Source organism: Natrix helvetica (assembly GCF_964273705.1).
Source record: "Natrix helvetica genome assembly, chromosome: 1".
NCBI lineage: Eukaryota > Metazoa > Chordata > Lepidosauria > Squamata > Natricidae > Natrix > Natrix helvetica.
Genome location: NC_138548.1, coordinates 342,144,104 through 342,167,435, shown reverse-complemented (window position 1 = coordinate 342,167,435; position 23,332 = coordinate 342,144,104). Strand labels below are relative to the sequence as shown.

The 23,332-nt window shown below is 40.0% G+C and overlaps 1 protein-coding gene across 3 annotated transcripts in view; it reads left to right on the top strand.

Moving 5' to 3' along the window:
* Positions 1-1,405: 1,405 nt before the first annotated feature.
* Positions 1,406-23,332, top strand: part of SETD5 (SET domain containing 5) — a 73,270-nt gene continuing 51,343 nt past the window's right edge. For 2 of the 3 annotated variants that reach the window (XM_081937033.1, XM_081937031.1), the window contains exon 1: positions 1,406-1,571. The gene's annotated coding sequence lies outside the window, so the exon portion shown is untranslated. Of the gene's footprint in view, positions 1,602-23,332 lie in introns of all 3 variants that reach the window. The other variant, XM_081937032.1, reaches the window with a different exon arrangement.

Genomic DNA, 23,332 nt, shown 5'->3' with positions numbered 1-23,332 from the left:
TTCGAATCCCGACACGCCCATGAGGATTTTTTTTTCAGCTGCAGCAACATAACACGCAACGCCAAGAACTGGGGTGGAAGGGGGGTTGGGGGGGGAAGTACTGCAAGCTAACCGGAAGGCTCCCGCTTTGTACGAAAGGAGGGGAAGCCAAACTCTCCTCGTCCCCCCCACCTTTCCCCACCCACATATACGATAGGGATCTTTTTTTTAAAAAAAATGCGGCGTCCCCGACGCGCGTGGCACCTCGCCGATCTCCGCCCAGCGGATCCAAAATTGGGGGGGTGGGGGAAGCAGGCGATGCTCCACGGGCTACCATCTTGGGTGCAACCAGGCGAAAGAAGGGGCCTCCGCAGAGCTGACCGGCGGAAAAGCGTGTTTTCCAACCATCAGAATCGACTTGGAAAACCTCCACGCTCGGGGAGGATTGGGGGAGGGAGGGAAGGAAAGGGCGCGTCGTCCGCAGAGGCGGCCAAAGCCACAGTGCAGCGCGGGGGGAATCGTCGGAAAGGACAAGCTCAGGGTCAACTCGCGAGGCTTTGCAGCGTCCAAGCTCTAACCTGCCGCCTCCTTCCTAAAAGGCGCGTCCAGCATAACCTTCGAATAGGCCAAACCCCCTCTTCCCCCTCGCTTTTTTTTCGTTTTCTTGGCGCGAATCTTCCCCGCAGTCCCCCTCCCCGTCCGCCCTCCAAGCTATGCCACTCGGGCTCGCGCATGCGCCGCCCGCTCTGCCTCTCCCCCAGCCGTTCCTTCAAGTGCGCATGCACGGAGGGCTTTCCAAAGCCAGCGCTTGAAACCGCCCCCCTCCCGTTCGCTCTTTCCCCATGCCACGTGTCCCCAAGCAGCGCTCGGCCTCCACATGGGACTGGCCACGACGAACCAATCAGAGGATCGCCTCGCCCTTGAGCACGTAGGGCAAGCAGCCCCACGTGCGTAAAGGCGCGGAGACGAGCCGGGCTCTCCGGTGTAAAAAGAGAGAGAGAAAGCGAGAACCGTTTCCAATTCTTTTCCGCCTTTACTCCTCTAAACAACCAGGCGCTCACCTCGTTGGCTCGGTTGTGAAAGTGGGGAACGACCCGCACTTTATTTTTATAGCGCTGCTGAGGCGGACGCGGAAGAGTGGCAGCTCCAGTAACCAATGAAGTCATGGTTCTGTTAAGGCGGGGCGGAGGTTGCCCGAGACGCTCGGGTTACAGAGAGCCGAAGGGGAGGGGCCGTTTTTCCTAGAGAAGGAGGATAAACGTGGCCAATAGGAGGAGGGGAAGAGTCAGGAGGTGTTGCTGAGAGAATGAAGTGGGTGGAGATCGTGCGGACAGGCCAGCCAATGAATCGACCCAGTGGGCGTGCCTGGGGCGCCCCTGGCGCCAGCGCTGGGAATCCCCGTGCGCTCAGTGCCGTTTCCGCCCGGCCTGCTGAGGAGGAGCTGTTGGCTGCTCACTGTTGCCGCGGAGGGGGAGGGGCTCCCGTAGCTGTTGCTCTGTGGAGCTGAGGCTTTCGGTCCGGCCAGCTCTCTAGGAAACGCCGTGGCGCCGAGCAGGGCCTAACGCCGGGGGCCCGAGCAACGGGCCGGACAGGTCAGCCAAAGCAATTGAAGAAGAGGAAAGGTGCCTGTGAGCCGAAGGGGCCACTGTTGGGAGAAGGGGGACGTGGAGGGGGAGGGGCGGGAAAACTTAGAGGGGGCCTTTTTTTTTTTGCGGGTTATCTCCTCTCTTCCAAGCCCTCGGGCCGCTTCTCTCACGCACGCTGCCTCCCGCCTTCCTTCCTCAGCTTCACAACCCTAGGAATCCCCGCTTGAGGAAGGGTACGTGTGGTAGGGGGTGGGTGGGGAGCAAAGTATTAAAAATATTCGCTTTTCCAGGGGAAATGGAGGGGCCCCCCATGCATTTTATGTGGAGGGAAGGAAGAAGAGGAGGAAAGCCGAGGTCTGCCTCCCATATCCCTGCGTCTCCCTAGCCTGGGAGGCATCTGAGTGCAAGGAGAGAGAGAGGGGTGTGAGGGGATAAGGTGGGGGGGGGGGAAGAGAGGAGAGGAAGGCTGGAGGGGAATCCCCGCCGAGCCCCGCATGGAGGGAAGTCGGGGAGGGGAGGGGGGCGAAGGTAGGGCTGCTTTCCGTTTTGCTCCCACCCATCCCCCCACCTTCCCTCTGGGGCTGGGGATGAGAATACACACACACACACACACACACACACTGCATTATGGCAGGCAGTCTTGCTCTCTTCCCCTCCCCCACCACCTCCACCTGTCTTGATTTTGGGGAGGGGGGTGGCTGATGGAGCTGGTGTTGGTGGAAAGGGCGTGTGTGGCTCTGGGGGTGGTTGGTTGTATGGAGGAAAGGAGAACGTGGGGGGTGGGGAGGAAGGAAGGAAGGGGGGAGGGAGGGCGGATGAAGGGATCCCAGTGCATGCACTGTGTATGTAGGGTATCTCGGTTCCCAGACTTGGGTGCAGCCGGTGGGAACCAGCCAGCCCGATCACACGCATTATATGGGGGAGATCTTGAGGGGAGGGAAACGTGGGGAAATTCTTCGTTTGGGACGAAGGGAGGGGAGTTGGGGGGCTCCCGCTTCCAAGCAGCTGGTGTGCCAGGAAAGTGTGTGTGTGTGTGTGTGTGTGACTCCTGGGCGAGTTCACCGCTGCCTCCCCTCGTTCCTTTCCTCCTCCTCCTCCTCCTCCTCCTCCATGTGCTGAAACAGCTTCCCCTGAGCTGCTCCTTCCTTCCCTCCCTCCTCGCTGTCTGCTTCTGACTTGCTGGCTCCTTCAGGCAGTGGGGGAGGAGGTGTTTGACCTGCATTTTCTGCTTTCTCATGGTGCTCGTGTAAGCCATGGTGGAGCACTTTAATCGTCCCTTTCTCTCTCTTCATTTCCCCTTCTTTCTTTATTTCCCCTCTCTGCGGTTCGAAGCCGAATATGTGGCCTGATTTTCGTCGTTTGTCGTGTGTGTATGTGTGTGTGTGTACGTACACAGTTTCTTTTTTTTAAGGAAGCTCTGCTTTCGGTTGGCACGTCTGGATCCCAGCACTTTTTTTAACTGGCAACTCTGGTTCCCTTGTAAACACAGCAGTAGTGCTGGAGCAAGGTCGTTGGAGCCCCTAGTCTCCCAACAGTTGTCCTTCGTGCCACCAGCAGCTTAGGACTTAAAACAGAGCTGTCTTGTGTTTGTGAGGAGTTTTTTTTTTTGAATTGGAGGAAGATGATTTGGTTTTGAGGGAAGGGGTTTGTGAAGGCAGAGAATCTTTTAAGAAATGAATTGCTGTGAGACATTTTGGTGCATACAATTAATTGGGGGGGGTGTTTCCTGTACCAAAGAAGTAGCTTTCTCACACCCCCTGTTTAGTGAGATCTTTGCAATAAAGAACAGAAATATACTACTTAGTTTCCTTCTGCTTTAGTTTCCTTCTTTAAATAATAGCCCTTGCGGGGTGGGCCTCCTGCAAATTCTTTCCCTGGTAGTATTTCAGGTTCATAGGCAGAGGTACAGAACAGTAGAATATATTGGTTTTGTTTTGGAGGGGGGTGAGACTGCAGTTCCATTTTTTTTTTACAAATATCTGTTTTGGCTTGCAGAAACGTTTTCTAATTGAGCCTTCTGTGGGGGACTGTGGATATGGGTCACGGCAAGACAAAGTTGTATTACTTCCTTAATGGTGTGTAGGATTATCCCTTTTCACCTATGAAGGTGACATCAGACACTGCCCCTCCCACACACGAACACAGCTCCCTGGGAAGTAGGTTTTGCAGCTGTCTCTTACAGCACAGAGGTGACTGAGGAGGGTGTTTTGCCTTGTGTCCTGTGGGTGTGTGTTCAAGGCAGTGACAAGCAGCTAATGTTGGCTCTGGAGCTTTGGTTGCTACGTGAGAAGCTTCAACAGTGTTGGCTGCTGTCTCTAGGGAAGGACAACAGCACAACCTCCATTAGTGCTGCACTTAGGAGATGGCTGGTTCACGTACTGAAAAGGGATTCTTCATTAGGGCATGAAATTCGGAACCAGAAGATGTCTTTTCCTACTCCCTGCAGAAATATTTTTCCTGAATTTCATTTGGATGTCGTTTAGAAATCAAGACGTGTCTTCTCTCTCATTTGCAAGATCCAAGATCGTGAGAATTGATCAGATACTCTATTCCTAAAGTGAGAGAGATGCAGTCCCTGTAGCTGCAGTCTCTCTCTGACTTTACCCTCCCTCCAGTAAACAGAGAGCCAGATGCTTTCCTTATTGTTTGTAGGTCTCTTTCCTCCCCTTGCTTTGCCTGGGCCTCACTTGCCTTATTGAGAGGAATTTCTGCTTTGTGTAATGGGTGTGTACAGCAGACACAAGTCTTGCACTGAGAAGATTTTCCATTCATGGCATGTGCAGCCAAAATATGGCACATCTTGCCCTTCCAAATGTCATAAGATCATAGTCTCATGAATGTGAAGGGGAATTACACCTACCCATCTAGCTAGACAAGAAGTATATGCTGAATTGCTTAAGCCAGGTTTTATATCTGATATCCTCCTTATAAGTGCAAAACAATGGTTATAGTATCTTTCTGGTGCTTAATGTTACTGTCCAGTTTCAAAATCTTGTAGACTTACTATACAAAAGTCTCAAAACATGATATTTATCCTAGTTTCATTCCAGAGACAAACAAGGTAGAGTGGACTTTCCTAAGAAAGCTCTGATAGTTGCTAAGGGAATTTAGATCCTTTCTTGATACTTGGTGGCCTGCTTGGTCTATCAGGAGACATAGTGCCGAAGTGGCAATTAAATGGTAATAAAACACAGGCCTGATTTTCGTCGTAGGAATGGTGTAAGGGGAGGGTTCCTTCAGGCAGTAATGGTATCGGTGTTTTTTTGGAAGTAACTTCTTCAGTGGTTGAGAAAAGGGAAAACTATAAAGCATAGTAGCAGAAATACATAGCTCCATTCTCTTCTCCAAAACAGTTTCAGCCTTTAAAATGGCAGTGTGCAGAATTTAAATTGGTGCTCAGTGTTGTTTTATTTGTGAATTCTATTGAAATGTAGTGAGTGGCTCCGTGTTCTGTTCAAATTGAAACTAGAACTACCGTACTTATAACATAACTTCCCTGTAATCAGCATCTTGATTTTAGCACACTTATAAAGATAAGGTACAGTAAATGACAGCCAATAGAAATGAAGCCTTAACTTTTAGAGGTCTTCAGTTTAAAACTATTAACCATTCCAAAGAAACCATTCGGCTAATTTCAGGGCTACAGTGTTATATCATACTCTTCTTGCCTTATCTTCATATTAACCTCCTCAACTAGCAGGTATCAATACATTCAGTAGGGAATTTTGTCTCCTATGTTTATCGTTCAGTGCTTTGTTTCTAGTTTGTTTTTGTAATGGAAGATAACTTTATGTTTAGATATTATACTTGGTCTTTAAAAATGTAAAAAGCAAAAAGAAATGCAGGGAAGGAACAATGAGTCTGTGATTCAGGTGGATAAATACCTGGATGATACAGGTGGGGAATGGTTCCCTGGGATCTATTGGGTGAGGAATTTAGTCCTTGAGTTTAATATCCCTGTTATAAGTTATTGCTATTTTTAATCATAATGAACATTCTTGGTTTTTGTCAGCATGGTCACTAATTAACAGTTTACCAAGAAAGCTATACTGATTGAACTGCATCCCTCTTGTCATTTAAAATTGAATTACCTTTCTTTCCTGAAATCACAGGAACCACAATGAAAATATTAAATGAAACATGAGATTATAAGCTTAGTCGATGGGGCTCCTAACGAAGGGAGGCAGCTTGATGCCCATTGATACCAAAGTGGCCACTGACTCATCCCTAGTGCCTGCCTATTCCCCTGCTACAGCTTCTTTCTGCAAAGCAAAACATAAAACCTTTAACTTGATATTTACTTCAAAGAATGGCTGAGGCTTCCTTAGAAATTTGAAATGGAGGATGGCTTCAACCTAAAGCTTTGTTTTAAAAAACAAGTTGCATCCTTGGGGACTAGGAAAAGTAGTTGACAGCAGTTTCACCAGTTTTCCTTCCCAAAAAAATGTGAGCATTTGAGAACCAGACACCTTCCTTGATTATCATTTGTGAACTGGGAAACTCACATAGCAGCCATTTTGTAAGAACACTCACTGAATTTCAAGTGTACCAACTTGTCCAAGAGGCTATGTAGGTCCTTAATAAATCCTTAAACTTTGAAGACACTGTGATTCTTGAAACTATAGCAATGCATTGTTTTGGAACTTCTAATCATGTTTATAAAAATTAAGATGGTAGAAACCAGTAGAAATGATTTAATCATTTCTATCCTAATGTGAAGGAATGAGGAACTGAATGAAATGCACAAGATTTGGAAAATTGGAAAGATATTTATTTATCAAGTTTGTATAGCCAACTCTCTCTTCACCCTGCTAACGTATCTGATTTATATTAAAGATAATTCTGGAACACTACTCTTGTTATCCAGAGAGCACATTGCTGTAATGTGAATGTAGAATAATAATGTGTAATTCACATTACAGATATATGAATATCTGTAGAATATAGAATTAGAATATAGTAACAGAAGTACTGTTTTGGAATATTTCTTAGAGCTGGAGAGTTGATTGCAACTCACCTGTATATCTAATTGGGGGGGGGGGGAGATTTACAAAATCTAAAATATAAACTGGAATAAACTAAATGAACATTTCAAGTAACTATTAAATACTTTAACTAAAAATGGTTGCCAGCTTAAATTTGTTTGCCTTAAAAACAGAAATGTACTTTAACTACTATAATTGTCACATTTTTAGTTTCTTTACCAGGGCTGTCTACATTAAATAAATCATGTGACCTAAACTTTTTTTAAACTTTAAGTTAAGAAGCTAATTTTGAGTACTTGCAAGCGGAGCTACTGAAATTTTGGATTGCATTTTTGAGACTGTAATTTGATGTAAAGTATACAGAGAACCTATATCTTGGTATATTGCTTGATATAATATTCTTAATGGAGACTATTCCTGTCTGCTTTTGTGATATTTCTCTCTGCCAAAGGAATGGACATCTTTTATATTTTCTAGTTGTTGGTTTCACTGCAAAGATGGAGCGTTATTATCAAAGATCTCATAGCAAATTTGAAAATAACTAAATCTGATTTGACTATAGAGCTTGAATATATATTTCTATATGTCCAGGTGGCTGAAAACAGAAGGCTTTCCCATACTTCGGAATATATAACTTGCCTTTTGAACATTTTAAGCCTATTGGTAGCTAGATGAATAGCCTTCAGGTCACATAAATGAAGTTTGACATTTTTCTACTGTAGTGGATTCCCATTAATAGTATTCAGAAGTAATGTTTGTTCTACTGGACTCAGCCTAAGGGTAGGACTTGACTAAATTGCTAAGAATATTAGTCTACTTTTAAAATATAGCCAAATAATGCAGAATATTCAAGTTAATTTTTTCATGATTTAAAATTTTCATAGATGCCCTCCTTTTACCAAAGCATTGTGCTGAAGGCTTGTACATTCATATTATTTCCACAGAGATTAAATTTGTTATAGTTTTCTGTTCCAATGATTCGTATTGAAAAAATATTTTTTAAAAAGAAACTTGTAGCTTAAAAGTAAACCTCTGACTGATTGCTCTCACTAAAAACTCATACTATGAATAGAAAGACAGTTGAACTAAATAATTGAACATTTAAAAGGAAATGTTTAGATGTCTTTAAAACGTTTATCTCGTATTTAAATTCTAACTTATTTTATTTTATGCAAAAATAGCCAATTCGGTCTAGTGGTTAAGGCATCAGGCTAAAAACTAGGATAATAGGAGTTTTAGTCCTGTCTTAGACATGGAAGTCAACTAGGTGACCTTGGGCCAGCCATTCACTCTCAGCCAAACTCACTGCAGAAGGTTGTAGTGTGGAAAATAGGAAATTATATGTTTGTTGCTTTAAGTTATATATAAAAATAATAAGTGGGATAAGAAGTCTAAAATTAATAAAAATATAAATAATTTTAAAAATACAATTCTTATAAACCTCAGGGTCTGTTGGAATTGATTTTGTGCCTTGAAAACAGTTTCAGGAAAATGCAGATTAAATATGGTGGCTTTTAGCCATAAATGAGACATATTTAGTCTAAACTGAGCTTTCCTATATGCCATGCAAATCAAGGTAATTTGAAATTAGATAGCCAGTCTTTCAAGTTATGGGAAAACATTTTGGTAAGCTTTTTACCTAATATAAGTTGATGTTTAGAAATGTTTATTTTAATTTATATCCATAGAGAATAGGACGACTAAGCAAGTGACTTTAGAATAAGCAAATGAACACTTTAACTTGCATTGTCATACTCTCACATATATTCTCTGTAAAGTCCAGTCCAAGAAAAAAGTTTGTATAGTTATATTATGACCTATATTATATAACTTAGTGTCTTACATATAAATCACGTGTGATAACTTGGGACAAAAGTCCAAGAAATATGCCTTATTCTATCATCTATTAAATTGTTTTTGAGAAGCAAGCTGTTAAGTTAATACTAGTCAGTTCCTTTGTTCTTTGTCAAAAATGGTCACAACTTTGTTATTTCCTTCCGATCTCAAAATTCTTGCTATGTTTCCTGAATGACTTATGACAATTTATGTTGCCTTTCCATCATTGTACTGTAGTGTACCTTGTAATTCTCACTTTGAATTTGAGATAAAAATTAGCTATTTGTCAATGTTATCATGAGATTTGTAACCAAAGACAGATTTGGACAAAATGGATTAATTTTATACCTGTCATTTACTGCAGTAGATTGCACTGTGTACTACACTGTCTGCATGTTTTTATAAAGTCAACTAAAGTGAAGAATTAGAGGAACCATCTAGAATCAAATGTTTGTTCCTTCATAGTTCTGCCATTTAAATTTGCAAACAAGGATAGAATGATATAGGTTGGAATCTGATATGTACTGGGCTTGCACATTTCTTTAAATGCCTATTGAAAAATGAACAGTTTTATCAAGTTGGCAAGGAAGTTGTGTTAAAGCTGCTGTAAATTTTTTAGAAGATTGTTTTCAGAGCCAGAGCATTAGTTTTGGAACTTGGTTCATGACACTGAAGTTGCAGTACAGTACCCCGAAAATACATGTCCTGATAATAAGGCCATGCCACATTTTTCTGGTAGGCAAAAATATAAGCCCTGCCCGCAAATAAGCCCCCCGGACAACCTCCCACCTCCGATCAGGCAGAGCGCCGCTCACCAACCTAGCGGTATCCCAAAGGTTTCAAGCCGCGGGAACCGGGGGGGGGGGAGGCAAAGGTGATTGTGTTGCTTGACGCCTTCGGGATACCGCTAGGTTGATGAGCAGCTCTGTGCCCAGCTGAAGAGCGGGGTTGCCGGGTGGCTGCTCTCCTGCAAGCGGGCTTCCAAACAGCCGGGCACAGCAGCCATCCGGCAAACTCCCTTTCCAGCCGGGCACAGCCCGATTCACTGACCTAGGGGTATTGCCAAGCCATGTGAGCGCCTGTTTGCCGCCACATGGCTCTCGCGTCTTGGCACCTTCGAAATGCTAGTGAATGGCACTCTGCACGACTGGAGAAGGGGGTTGCGCGAGCGGCTGTTCTACTCCCACTCGTGCGCCTCCCAGCCTCACGATGCCCTGGCCCTGCTCTCCCTGCAGAGCAGAGCATCTCCGCTGCCGCCAGTCCAGCATGGCTTTTTCGGCAGCTTCCAAACTGAGTCTTCCGGCAGTGGCCACTCTATGGTTGTATGCTCTCGGAGTATGTTCTGCCGGCATCCGACTCACAACCTCATGGCTATTGTGGCTGCGCTGCTGCGACAGCGCAACACAGCCGTTCGCCCGTGAGGCTGTGCCCGGCTCTTTGGGAGCCCGCTTGCAAGAGAGCAGCCGCCCGGCAACCCCAAAACAATAAACCCTCCCCTGATAATAAGGCCCAAGCCATATTTTGTGGGCAAAAAGTAAATAAGACCCTGTCTTATTTTTGGGGAAACACAGTAGTTTCTTAGTATCATGCTTTATTTTCATTTAGTGAATTATATTTAACTACAGGTAGTATTGCTGATGTTTTAGATAGCTTATTTTTATAAAAAATAATTTATTTCAAATTAGCTTAAACCTATTCCTAACTTATTTGTTATCATTTAAATAGGGTAGCTAAAACAGAAATACATTTTCAAACAAAGGTTTCTACCAGTTGGTTTATGTAGTTGTTAGTCAACATTTCCTGTTTGCTGGAATGCTACAGGCTCTGGTCAAGCTATTTCAGTTTCTGCTTGGTTAGCTTTAATATGCTGAGCAAACCCCCGTTTCTAAAAAATGGTTGTATTGTCTTACTTACACTGTACAGATTAGATAGAGTTTTCTTTTGTGTTGAGTGCTAGTAAATGAAATTAAGATTTTGAACTCTGTTTACTGTAAGTGAAACAAACTATTCGTTCTATTAACATGATGTGAAAACATTATTTATATGGCTTATTTTTTCAGTATGTATGAGAAAATTAGTTATCATGCATACAAGTGGAAGAATTTTAGGTATAACCTCATTTGTTCTGTAATAAAGATATTGAAATATGTCTATAGTTCATTAATCAACAACTTCCTGCTGTCCAGATGTTTTTGACTACACTTTTTTCTGTATTTTATTCCCATGAATGCTTCTGGTTAGTGGGGAATGATGCCTAAGATATTAAATATTAGCCTCTGCTATATGACAGGCTTGAGGCCTCATCACCCTATGACGGATGTGGATGGGAGGAATCTTCATCCACGCTATAAATGGGTCAATTTCAACAAGATTAAATGAAAATGATGGTTATAGAAGATCTGCAGTAGCTTGTTTTTCCTCTGCATTTTTGGCTAATGAACACTACAAATCCAAGCATGTTGAACTCCACCTTAAAACTCATTGCATGCTGGGACATGTAGGCTCATATTTTCTCAAGCAAAACCAACCATTTGCTTAACATTTGGTGTTTCATATTCAAATCTTGTCTAGGCTCTAGTCGTAACTTGTAAGATATTAAATTAGTTATTTATTTAAAATTAGTGTCAGATGTAACTTGCTTTTAAGAAAATTAGTCAGTAGAGTCATTATAAAAGATAAAACAAATGTTACCTAAGCTTTTTTGCACCAGGATCTATTTTACTACTTGCTTTATTCATTATCGAAGATACTTAACTGCACAAACATCCCAAAAAGCAACTCCTTACTTTGCACACAAATGCATCAATGTATCAATCATATTACAGTTATTTATGGTTGGGAATTAAACAGAATTATTACTGCAGAAGGAAACTCATGTTAATTCCCAGAAATAAAAATCAGAATGAATATAGTAACATCTATTCTGATTAACAGATTTTATTAAACTGCATAAGCTTCATCAGATGCAAAGAATGGATAAAGGAATGGAAGATTTAAACTGGGATGAGAGAGAGAGTAAGACAGGTTGTTTGTACAGATAAAGGTTTCATTCCACCCTTTAATCATTTTTATTGTTTGATAAGATACTGTTCACATTAAGAGGTGGTGAAGATTTGGCCTAGTAAATTTTTCGCATACTGTACATTTCTCTCAAAAGTTACATTTTTAACCTGTTGTATATATTTAATTTGCTTATGGCCTATATGTTGGTTTAATTTTAACTTACAGCTTATAAAGGCTGCAATTCTACTCAGTCAAAAAGCATTTTTCTATGAGGATTTGTAACTGAATATGAATTGATATTCTTAAGAAAAATGAACCAGATGGCTTTTACTGCTTGCTTACTGCATTGATCATTCAAACCATTAAAACAAAGAGCTACAAGTGGTATTGCAAGGAATACTTAAAATTATCTTGGACAGTGATGGCTAATCTTTTCTGGACCGAGTGCCCAATGTGCACGCCCAAACCCCCCAAATGCAATGTGCACGCAGCCCCCACACATTCACCCTGCACGTGCCCCACTGCCGCACATGTGTGCCCCCCTGCATGCCCCCCGCGCATCTGCGGCAGAGACCTGAAGACCAGATGGCTGGCGAGAGGTGTTACACGCATGCGCGGCGGAGCTGAACTGCGGCAACAGCTCACGTACCCACAGAGGGTGCTGTGTGCCACCTCTGGCATGCGTGCCATAGGTTCACCATCATGGATCTAGGAGGTACAGATGAAGACACATATAATTCTCCCAACAAGCTTTTGATAAAAGTAAACATTAGATGTTCTGCATTTTTTTGGGGGGGGGATATGCAATAATTAAGCTTGGTGAAGATAGTTGTTTTCCGTGTAGGTTTTAAAAATGCATATTGGAGATGTATACCCCCTTGAGCATTTTGAGTAGATGTGGGCCCAGTCAATGAAACCATCTGAATAAGTAAGGAAGTAGACTAGGAAGTGCTGGGGAAAGGTTCATTGGCTGCCTTACAATCAGTACTTGTGCAGCAACTAAAGTACAAGTGTGGCAGCTCTTCCTTCCCAGGGAAATAAGCATTCATTTCAGGGAACAGAATACTTCCATTTAGAAAACATGAAAGACATTTGTGTGATCAATCTTAGCTATGGATGCAGAAATTAGCTTTGTTTCTTTAAGTAAATTCACCCTTTTGCTGTTACACTTGTATGTATTTGTATGGTATTACAAACTCTCAATTCTGTTGGCTATTATGTAAATGGACTGGAATATGAATAACAGTAGAAGAGACTGAATTATGATCATACTATTTACTAAAGTTTTAAAAAGAGGAAGAATCTGAGTAACAAATGTCAAAAAAAACCTCAAGCTGTGTTCACTCATTAAGATTAAACATGATTTGCTTTAATGCAGTTTACAGCCTAGTGTATTTTGTGAACTCAGCTAATTGTGACATATTCATCAAACCATTGTTAAGCTGCCTTAATATGAAACTTGAACCCGGTTACTATTTAGAGATGTGATTTGTTCTATGATAGATATAAATATATGTATATATTGTACTCCAGGGATGGAAGAAAGAAAGCAGTTTTAATATGACAGATGTAGTTTCCTAATACCAAATATAGTTAAGAAAGAACATCAGTCAGCTAAACAGTCTGTCTTTAGTAGAGACAGATGCAGCCTCTTTCCTTTGGCTTAAGTTCCTACACTGTATAATGAACAATTTATTTTGAAAGTGAGTGAAACAACTATTCAATTATGAAATTGCCTTCCTTAAATTATATATTTAAAAATGTTGGTATAAGCAAAAAAACTAGTTTTTGGAAAATGTACAGTATTGCATTGCATTCAACATTTCAGAGTGATGTTAGTTTAATTTGAATAAACATGGTCAGTGACATAGCTTGGGGTCAAGATACTAAATAATCAAATGATATTTAAATATTTTAAAATGTGAACTTTTATATCTTTATTATTACATTGGAATCCACAGTAAACTAAAAGATTGAACGGCAACAGACAAATGAAAATACATCCATGAAATGTAGAAGATGTTTAGATGGTTTTAAACTGGGATTAGACACAATTTTATGGAAAATAAAGTTGAACGAATGTTAAATGTGTTTGAATATAATAGTTGTAGATATTTTGTAGAATATTATAGAAAATAAAGTTGTTGAGGCTACTATGATAAGTAGCCTTATCCGTACTTCCTGTGCTGTAAGCATAGCCCTGAATGGTATTTGCTGGGAAAGAAGCAACCCTAAAGGGCCTTTTGCTGTCTTGTTTTTCCAAAAGGATTTGATTTATCATAGTGGGAAACAAAATGCTTGACTAGATAGTATTCAGTCTGATTCAGCAGAGCTTTTCTTATTAAAGTTAAATATTTTGCTTAGACCACTGTTAATGGTGGGAAGTTCTAGTAGTGCTATCAATAGTTACTCCTTCAGCAGTTATCTATGTACTTAGTCTGAATAAATTTAACAAATAAATAGTCACATAGATTAGCCTAGGTCTGTCCATATTCCAAGAAAGCAATTGAGACACAGTTACGGTAAATAGATATATGACCTCCAAGGATTCTTTTGCTTCTGTCTCCTTTGTGCCTCTGCTTGCATTTAGATTGGTGCCACCATATTGTTTAGTGGAATTTGACCCTTAGATGGTAGCCTAAATATTCCGACCCTAAACTTGACTCCTATCTAGCAGCTGAAGATCTTGAGACAGCAATACTAAATTCTCAATAGGTTTAGGAAAAAAGCATTTTGTCCAGCCATAGTTTCCTTAGAACCAGTTATCTCTCATGTTCCCTTTTATGGTCAGTTCCGCCACAGCTGTAGCCATGCTTCACTCTTCAGCTCCAAATTCTGAGAACTAGGCCCATTCCACTTCATTTTTATTGTAGATAAATTACTGTTGACTTTTGAGAGAACAAAGAGGCTACATCAAAACATGGCTGTTTTGCAGATGATCCAATTGCTGTTCCATATGATAATCACTAAATATTTTAATGTTCTGTAATGAAATATTTTCACAGCATCTTACTCTAAATAACTAATATAAACATAATTCAGTTATTCTTTTCAACTTACATTCAGACGTTTGAATCTCAATAATCCAGAACCTGGACTATCTAAAATTGCATTGGTGATACTTTTCCAAATCACTTTTTATGAGGATAATGTCTTAATGATATCATTCCCAAACATTACAATATTTATAAAAATCTGATTGCAAGGAAAAAGTAATATACAATTCTAATATTTAAGGGATATGTATAGTAGTTGATGTTTTAGCAGCACAGAAGATTTGTCTCTTGTTTATAATTCTAGCCCTAATGTAGGTTTTGGCTCCATCCAGACATGAGGAAGGTGTACCCTATAGATTAGGGTCCCCAACCCACGGTCCATGGACAGACACTGAGCTGCGACATGCCAGAAACCGGGCAAACAACCGAAGCCCAATCTGCAGAAGCCATGCCCCCTCCGGTCTGCAGAAAAACCTCTCTCCGTGGAATCAGACCCTGGTGCCCAAAAGGTTGGGGACACTGCAATAGATGTTACTTTACGCTCTTCAACATACATAGACATTGTTGAAGGAAGCTGATCATGAGATTAACCTAGAGATGGCAGTGCAACCATCTCTGAAGATTATTTTCCGGGAGACTTGTGGGCTTCCTAGTGCAGTTGGTTGGCCAGTGTGGGAACAGGTCTAAGATGATCCAGGACTCTGATAGTTTAGTAATGGCAACATCTGGAGAATCAGATTCCCCATCATCTCAGCTTGGGTTCACTACAGGGAAGTTTTCTTGTACAACCCCTTGTATTTTTTAAAGAAATTGTTTTTATTTGGATAGGTACATTTCTTCCATGCCTTCCAAACCTTTGTTTAAAAGTCCTTTGAAAATTTGTTTCAAAATGTTCCCAAATGCTAGTAGGTGATTTGAGCAGTTTCATTGTGCTTGGTTATATAGTAATACAGTATTGTAAGTAACTGCATTGTTGTATTAACCACATACAAACATCATCAGTGCTTAAAACCTGCCTAAAAGAACAAGTTCTTATTATTTCAAAGCAAAATTCAATGAAATAGACTTCCAAATGGATGATTTACAATTACCTAGGCTCATACAAAGCACCTCTTTTTGAATTGTTGAAATAGCCCTCTCGTGTCATTTGCAAAGCTTATGTGGTTATTTTAGAAGTAGCTGACTTTGCATGCATGTGTGTGCACATCCCTTCTATTAAACTTTCAAATAGTTTTGACCAGAACGTAATGCTTAGACGTTGATTCATCAACAACATAATCTCCATTCAACTCCACGAAGAATGGAAACCAAACTATCTGGTGAGAGAAAGTGTTCCTATCATTAAATCATGCTAGGCAGCACAATAAGAGTGACCCTGTAGAAAATTTCCCCAGAGCTAAGCATTTAATTTTGTTTTACATCACCTCCTCCTTGGGGTCACTTCCTCTCTGACTAGTCTAGTCTTTCTAGGTGTACTGAACAGCCTCAGCAAGTGACATCCAGCTGTGGCTGGCTTCTGAAGCTAAGCATGGTCTCCTTGGTTAGTACAGGCAATGAGAGATCCTGATTCTTAGTATGCCGTCAGTCACACAAGGTCACTTAGTATCTATGGCCAGACATGCTCTCTCACTCCAGATTACCTCCTAGAGCTTTTGTGAGAAAAAAAAAGGAGGGAGGGGATGCAGTAAGCTGACAAGAACCAGGCACTACTTTATGTATACACAATATCAACATAAGTCTTTGAAAGGCATGTGAGACCAGGACAAGTAATGTGGGAGGTTAAGTACGTGTGTTTGGCCATGCTTTTTCTTGCCTCTGCAATCTGCAGAATATACACCCATCAGTCTGTCCAAGCTAAAGGAATGCTTGTAGCTAACTTTTTACCAAGAACCAGCCTTATAATGGAAGCAGGGGCTGAACTTTACATATGGAGTAGCTGCTACCGCTCCATAATTGCAACACTGTGTCGTGTTGCTATGGTTCCCAATGCCTGTGTCTCTGCATGATTTCCGAGAATGGGCGCAAGGCAGCCAGTCACAGCAGCGCCGCTGTGTACGTGTTTAGGGAGATTTGTGCTGGCAGGGAAATGATTAAAGGGAACCAGCGATTGGGCATTTCCCACCCCAAATTGCCTTTTTCTACAATATTCCTTTCCTTTGGGAGGTAGAAAACGGTTTTAAAGACAGGATAAATTTTCTACTTCCCCTCCCTCTGTGGTCTTCCCTCAGTCACGGCTTGATGACATGAAATGTGGGATTCCGTCCTCTACCAAATGTTGGGGTGGGGTAATGTGGGGAAGGGAGGGTGCTGCTTTTCGATTGGCTCAGGCGTGTTGTCATCAGAGATTCTTTGGCTGACTTGCCATCTGCATCGGCTGTGAATTCTTTTCTCTGGCGCAGACCTTGTTCCTTGGGATTGCATCATCCCTGGGAGAGCAGCCAGTGTCCGGAGCACTGTACAAAGGCTCCACGAAGCAGATGCGGCCTGTTCTGTCGCTGAAGCAGGTCCTCCCCCTTCCTGCTCCTCCTTCCCACAGGACTTCGGAAAGAGACCTTACTCTGAGAGACTCTCAAGTGGGTCAGATGCTCTTTGGACTTCAAATCCCAGCTGCTTCCTGTACACCTGGCTGATGCAATGTCTGCCTTTGAAATCCCTGCTGGAATTTATTCCGGAGCTGTTTTGTTTGCCTTTTCTGGGAGTGGCCAAGCAACCAGTATGCCTGTCACATGATGTCCTTGAATGTGAAAAATCCAAAGCCAGACTAATAGATGTAGAGCCTTTTCCTTTCCCATCCAGCAACCAGTCAGTCCTGTAGAGGACATAGAATATGTGTTTACATTATGGTTGGTGGCATTGTATGTAATAATTTGCTACGTCCAGCATAAGGAACTCTGGTGGTGCTAATAAGAACTTGGCTTTCAGTCAGGGCTTACTGCAGCATTTCCGTACAGCCCAGGCTATTGCATGGTTTTTATCTCAAAATTCATTTTATGTTGCTGATTTTTAAGGAATTCATATTTGCAAAAGTAATAGTAAAGCAGGGACCTACATTTCTTGCTTTTAGCCTCTTGCATTTCCCCCTGTACTAGAATGTATTACACAAAAAGCAACATATTTCAGTGTTTTCAATCATATTTGGATTTTAAAAAAAGAACTTTAAAATAATTGTGATGTTACTCAATAATTTGTGACTTTTATTTCTTGGGAAAATTAATCTTGCCAGACAAAATGGACAAATTGTTGACTCCTAATGCCAGCCAAACTACATGGTCCATTACTTAAAATCAAGTGGTTAATGAAATCCTTTTATTTGTTTTTCAGATTTTTTTTTTAACCTAAAAGATTAAGACACGGGAATTTTTACAATTTAACCATTACAGTTTTCATTTTATAAATGCCACAAACATGCAGAATCTGTAAATATTTTAACATTATACATGAAAAAGCAAAATAAAACATCCAGTAGCTTAACCAATACCATTCTTAGTCGATGTGATTTTTAAAGGAAATTAATTATATTTTTCAGTTCTGATACAGTTGGTTAAATTGTAAATGATACTGTAGAAAAAATACAGTACTGTATTCTGTATATTAAGGATGGAGCTCAAATAGGTGAATTAGATGTGGTCCTCAAGCATTCATTTCAGCTCAGTCTTTAATATTTAAGTTGCTCAGTCGTTTTTATAGGTTCATCCAAACATGGTCTATTTTTTTAAAATCTCCTGGTTTATAGTCAACCCTAGTTTGTTTCATTCCTTTATTGGCAAGCAATCTTGAATAGCTATACAATTATGAATGAACTGTAAAGTGTGATTGCCAGATATCTACCTCACACCCATAGTGTCACTGTTCTATGTATTCCAAATGTCTTCCTAAGTAAGTTAAGTAAATTTTGCCCCATTTTATGATCTTTCTTGCCACAGTTATTAATAGAATCATTGCAGTTGTTAAGTTAATAACACGGTTGTTAAATGCGTCTGGCTTCCCCATTGACTTGGCTTGTCAGAAAGTTGCAAAAGTTAGTTGCATGATCCTGGGACACGGTAACCATCATAAATATAAATATGTATGAGTGAGTTCCCAAGCATCCAAAATTTGATCCTGTGACCATGGGAATGCTGCAATGTTGTAATATGAAAAAATGCTCATAAGTCGGTGCCATTGTAATTTCGGTCACTAAACAGTTGTAAGGGCTACCTGTATATGGACTGTTCTTATTAAAAGTTGGTTGAACGGGTCTTGGATTTAGTCTGAGCTGTGTCTAAAATAGCTAGTTGCTCTAATTTTCATTTTCATTAAATTTAGTGTGCGGGCTGGTGACTTTGGGTCAGTCAGTTTCACAATCCAACTCACCTAAGGTGGTTGTTGTGAGGACAATAGCAGGAGGAACATTAGGTATGCTTGCACCTTGACTTATGAGCCGTGGTGGCACAGTGGTTAGAATGCAGTACTGCAGGCTACTTCTGCTGATCACCGATTGCCAGCAGTTTGGCAGATCGAATCTCACCAGGCTCAACGTTGACTCAGCCTTCCGTCCTTCCAAGGTGGGTAAATTGAGGACCCAGATTGTTGGGGGCAATAGGCTGACTCTATAAAGTGCTTAGAGAGGGCTGGAAAGCACTGTGAAGTGGTATATAAGTGCTATTGCTATTTCTTCTATTTCTGAATAATGAAGGTGGGATGGAAATAAATAAATACAATATGGTTTCTCTTTTGTTTACTGACACAGTATTCAATATTTTGATTTTTTCTTGCTTTTCCCCCTGTCTTGCTGTCTTGTGTGCTTCCATACAATTTTCAGTATCACATTTCAGAAGCGATTTGACAAAGAATCTAAACCTTACGTCCATATAACTGTTTCTTCTATTGATTTTGCAGAACTATCAGAACTGAAAAACTTTTAAGGTATTCCTTGTAGAAAATCACTGCTTTACATAACCAGTTATGTTTCTGTTTTTTTCCCCATGATGATTATGCAGAATATGTTCACACAATTATCACTAGACTAAGTTGGACAACTTCTTCAAATTTCTATTCAATTATTCCACAAACTTTTTCAACTTGATGAGGCTTTCCTCATCAAGTCAAATAGAGAGCAGTGATTTCTCGGCAGAGTTCTACATCTCCCTCAAAACTGCTCTGGAAAATACCCCAACTCTCAGGAGCAAAAACTGAAATCCTGCAAGGGACTGAAAGAAACAAGAGTAGAGAAGTAGAGCCCTCTTGAAGGAATAAGTTTCCCTTTACAGTATATTAGATTCCTAACACATTGGAGACAGTTATTAAAGCTGTTTACTATAAATCAGTGGTAGTCAACCTGGTCCCTACCGCCCACTAGTGGGCGTTCCAGCTTTCATGGTGGGCGGTAGGCATTTGCTGTAACTCTGCTTTATAAATTTTATAAAGTAAAGTTATTTCCCTACTTTATAAATCACCATTACTGTGGAACCGGTGGGCGGTCAGAAAATTTTACTACTAACAGAGATACAAAAATGGGCGGTAGGTATAAAAAGGTTGACTACCCCTGCTATAAATCCTTACTCTCAAATAAACCAACGTCAGTGGAAGGTCAACCCCCTCACTGGGTACATTTTTGTGTTTTTTTTTGGTTTTTTTTTTTGCTTTAAGATCCCCCCCCCCCCACACACACACACATTCAACCATTCCATAACTTTAAGCCATTATCCCCTGCCTTCTCTCTGGGATGATATAGAACAAATCATGACCCAGCTCTTTTCATAAGACTTTTATCTCTTTTCCCGAATCATCTTCATTGCTCAGTCCTGAGCTTGTGTCAAGGTGACTGAAGTCCGTGGTATCCAGAAGTGAACATAACACTAGAAGTGGAATCTGATTAACACAGGATCCCAGAACTATTAGCACAGTGCAGATACTTGGAAGGAGGTATTGTAGAGTGAATGGGAACACACACGAAGGATCACTTTTTGGGGTTATTAAGCCAGTCTCATCTTTTTCCCAGGATCAGGCAGCTGCTTTGAAATCTGCTCTCAGCTATAACAGAGCTGCCTTGTTTTGTTAACTCCCCCCATCCTTATGTTTATAAGTCTAAAATTAATGTTGCCTCTTTTTATGCAAATTTATCATAGATGGTGGTTTTCAGTCTACTCGTAAATAATGCCTACTTCAAGAACCTTTTTAAAAGAACCATTGACAACCAGGTATCCAATATCATGTACCTGTTCATTGAACCTATGTTTTCTAAGAATAGAATTTTACATTTGAATTGAAATGTGCATTTATACATATTTGTCTGCAGATTATTTCTCTCTGAAAGTCTTTCTATATAGTTATAGAGATCTTTGTATCCAATGAGAGACTTTGTTAGACCTGGAGAGCTAAAGATATATATGGAAGCATTGGGTGGAGCAATTTAAGAAACAGTAATGAAACATGACATGGAAAAACATTCACTTGTGGTTCTAAATGCTGAAGCAGAACAATCCTTGGATATTTCTACATCTTAAATTAACATCCAAAAAGCTGAGAATATTATGCATTAGTGATTTGTCTACAGTAAATATTTTGCAGAAGGTGGATAGAGCCATGGTGGCACAGTGGTTAGAATGTAGTACTGCAGGCTACTTCTGCTGACTGCTGGCTGTCTGCAATTTGGCAGTTCTAATCTAACCAGACTCAAGGTTGACTCATCCTTCCATCCTTCCAAGGTCGGTAAAATGACAGATTATTGGGGCAATATGCTGACTCTGTAAATCACTTAGAGAGGACTGTCACGCACTGTGAAGCCATATATGAGTCTACAAATGCTATTGCTAGTTTACTTGAGTAGACTGCCATGTTCAGTATTGGTATTTTTAATACATACCTGCACGGTAATTGTGCTATGTGGACCTGTCCTGATAAGCATAGCTTTCTGAGATTCTAAATAATTGAACATGCATTCTTTAAAAAAATCTCTACAAGTTTCAACAAATCATTTATCTTGCTGAAACATTCAAGACTAATATAATTTTAAAATATATAGCATCTTTGTATTCTTGGTGAGCAGACAATAATATTGAGCTAAATAATGCAGTGAAAATATAGTAAAATAATATCAGATTTCTCCCATCTAAAAAGATAATTGTCTCTATTTGATCATAAATTTAAAATCATAAGGCCCCCAAGTGCTAGGTGTTTTTTTTAAATGCAAACTATAAGAGGGAATTTTGTGCTTGAAAAAGTAAGCAGATAATTTGCATTGATTGCATTTGAACTAAGTAGATGTTTTTTAAAAATCCTTAGTTCTTCACAATGTGTTTTAGAGGTAGGTTACATATGAACCTACAGATGTTGTTGGATTCCAATCCCCATGAAGTCCAATTTATTAATCAGAGATTATGGCAGCTATAGCTCTGCAATATATTAAAAGATTTGACATCCATAATATAAATTAGGATCAAATTGTATGAGGAAAAGAAATTAAATTCCAGTATTTAATTTTAAAACGAGAAACACCACAGATTTTAATTCACATATATTGCTACCTTGTTTTTCTGATTAGTTTTACTGCTTTAGTATTTAAATACTCTATAATATTTTAGCCTTTTAAGTTATTGGTTGATATTGAATTAGGCCTCCAATTTCTGCACAAATTATGAATGCACAAACGCTTCTGGTTGCATGACATTTATATCAAGGCTTTCTCCCATTTAGTTTTTACTTTATGCCACACCAACAAAATTCCCATGGACCAAATTTTCAGTTTGGGGTGACAATATATCATGGTATTCTTATAAAGATGTATGAAGAAGAAAAATGCTGTATAATTAGCAAACGGAGTATCGAGACAAGGAAAAAATAGAGAAAAAGTATTCATATGCACAGTGCATACAAGAAATTCTGAATGAAAGTAGGGACATGAAAACAGGAAGTAGGCTGAGGCATGGCTAGGGAAAAATCCTTGCATAAGATTTAGAAACAAAAACTAGAAATTGTTTACTTGAAGGATTTTGAAGAGTGACATCATAATTTTAAGGGGAAAAAAGAAAAGGGTAGATAATAAAGACTGGTTGAAGCTGTGAAAGAGGTAGTGTATGACTTGTGAATACCATTCTCTCACTGTCAGAACCTTCCCCAATTTTTTTTAAAATATATCATCATTTAGAATTGTTGGAAAAACCCATATCTTTATCATCAATTCTTTCATTTGATTATAAAAATTGATTTGAACCATTAGTTGATTCTTCCACAATTACTATTAGCTGACCAAATGCCCAAAATAGGAATAATATCTACCTAAAAAAAAACACTAAAGTTGAATTAACTGCAATGAAACTTGGTTTTATGATAGTATTTCATCAACTGAAAAAGTACAAAGTAATATTCTGAGAGGCCCAGTTTATCCCTAAAATGTACTAGTGGGAGTTTTGTGGGTTGTAGGATAAAAAATTGCATCTTCAGCTTAATATTTTCCAGATGTGTCTACCAGCCTCAAATATTGTTAATGGAAGTGGCCTAGAACTAGTAAGTATGCCAATATGAGGCATTTTAACGCTGTATTTTTAAAAAGAATGTTCTCCAGAATGTAACACCAAGGATCTACTTGATTGACTTACTGTTGTTGAGCAAGATGTGAAAATTAGGATGATGGCTTTTTGACTTTTGAATATTTACAAATCTGTGATTTGTAAACTGCCTTGGTTTAATTTTACTGCAGAAAGATGCATAACACTTGAAAATTAAAATAAGTAATTGGCTATTTTACATGATAGCATTGAATACGGAAATTAGCTGAAAAATGTTGAGGAAGAGTTTCTTTTGAATATATTACACATTTATGTTTCATTAATTAATGTTTGATAACTTAATGGGCTTAATCTACCAAATATTAATTGGCCTTAAAAACCTAAGAAGGGAATGGAAACATGCAAGAAATCCCAAGCCTGCCTGCTGAATTGGGAAATTGAAAAAACTCTCAGAAGTAGAT